This window comes from Poecilia reticulata, linkage group LG17, assembly GCF_000633615.1.
Source record: "Poecilia reticulata strain Guanapo linkage group LG17, Guppy_female_1.0+MT, whole genome shotgun sequence".
In the NCBI taxonomy this organism is placed as follows: Eukaryota; Metazoa; Chordata; class Actinopteri; order Cyprinodontiformes; family Poeciliidae; genus Poecilia; species Poecilia reticulata.
Genome location: NC_024347.1, coordinates 8,706,491 through 8,708,423, shown reverse-complemented (window position 1 = coordinate 8,708,423; position 1,933 = coordinate 8,706,491). Strand labels below are relative to the sequence as shown.

Here is a 1,933-nt window from a genome sequence, read left to right as displayed (position 1 = left end):
CACCAGGTAGTGGTCAGTGGACAGCTCCGCACCTCTCTTCACCCGAGTGTCCAAGACATACGGCCGCAGATCCAATGAGACGATGACAAAGTCAATCATCGAACTGCGGCCTAGGGCATCCTGGTGCCAAGTGCACATATGGACACCCTTATGCCTGAACATGGTTCGTGATGGACAATCAGTGATGAGCACAGAAGTCCAACAACAGAACACCACTCGAGTTCAGATCGGTGGGCCGTTCCTTCCAACCACGCCTCTCCAGGTCTCACTGTCATTGCCCTCGTGAGCGTTGAAGTCCCCCAGTAGAACAAGGGAGTCCTCAGGAGGGGCACTCTCCAGTACCCCCTCTAAGGACTCCAAGAAGGGTGGGTAATCTGAACTGCTGTTCGGCCCGTAAGCACAAACWACAGTCAGAACCCGTCCCCCCACCCGTAGGCGGAGGGAGACTACCCTCTCATCCACCAGGGTGAACCCCATTGGAGCATTTTTGTTTATTAAAAGCCTACAATCATGGTGCTGCTAAATTCAGGTGAGTAAGTTGTTAGTCGGAAATAAAACAAATAGCCGCACCAGGTACAGTATTGAGATGCATTAATACATGACAGGACTGAGTCCCCTGTTAAGGCTACAGAGATGATGCACCATATTTTATTAAGTACATTTGGCCATGTGTTGATATTTATTTCAAGAAATGTTCTCGTTTCAACAAAACAAACCATGTTGAAAGCATATAATACCAACATGAGATGCTATTTAGTGCCATGACCACACAGACTGCTGTTTTCCATCTTGACATGTCCCTTCCCTTGAAATACATTTTGTGTATTGTTTTTCTTTCTTTCTTCATTTTCTTTCTTCTTACTCTCGGTGAAAGAGAATGCTTTTTTTCTTCTCTTCAATCCTCCCTCATCTCCCCCTACTCTTTGCTCTTGTGTCCAGTCTGGCTATTCTTTTCTGATCCTCTCTTTGTATATTTTCTGAATTTGCAAATTATGGATCTGGTCAGCTGGTCTCTCAATGCAATGAATCAAATTTCCTTGACAACAAGACTGGGCAAAACAGTGTGTCTGTCCATACTGTCGGTCAAGGATGTTGAAGATGTGTATATAATTGGGTTTCTGTTTTTTGGAGTTGGCGTTTATCTGGCACATTGTGAAATTTGGAAAATGTCAGCAGCTGTTTGGGCCTTTGAGAGGTTGCCTTAAGAGGCTGACCAGAACCACAAACTGGATGTGACTCTTGCTGAGAGTGACAGGCCACGTGTAACTCCCTGCTGAGATGGAAACGTCATTGGAGAAGTTACTCGAGTGGCTCGGCTGGACTGACCGAGGTGTTACGAATTTCACCATTGAGTTGGACCAGTGAGAGGCAAGTGTAAATTCATGGAGTCGGCCTGACCCAAAACCATTGCTATTATCTGAATCAGAGTTGGGCTTGGCAGGCTGACAATATCAAATTCTCCTGGATGTGATGTAAACAACACACTCTGAATCAGAGCCCTACTGAGGCTGCTGATGATGCTTTATCAATCATCAGTGGGAGATTAAGGACTGACTTAAAGACTTATTTTACACATGCATACATACACACTGCAGCTAAACACACACCCTAAACTCACTGCTTTCCTTAGCTCCCCATACTCATGTTGTCTAAGTTGCTTTATGTACAGAGGTTTTTTGCAACCCCACACTGTGTCTGATTGGACACAGTGTGAGAAATGATTTTTTCCCCTCTCATCTAATGTTGTAATTTTCATCTATTAAAGGGCGGCGTTCTCCAGGGCTGCAGCCTCAGGCACATGTCTGCCCATATTATGTCCGAAGTGTTTGTGTGTTTGATCACTCACTCACTCACTCACTCACTCACTCACTCACTCACTCACTCACTCACTCACTCACTCACTCACTCACTCACTCACTCACTCACTCACTCA

General features: G+C 45.4%; 1 protein-coding gene across 10 annotated transcripts in view; it reads right to left on the bottom strand.

Moving 5' to 3' along the window:
• LOC103479241 (sickle tail protein) overlaps window positions 1-1,933 on the bottom strand; it is a 114,072-nt gene that overhangs the window by 37,990 nt on the left and 74,149 nt on the right. The window lies entirely within an intron of this gene.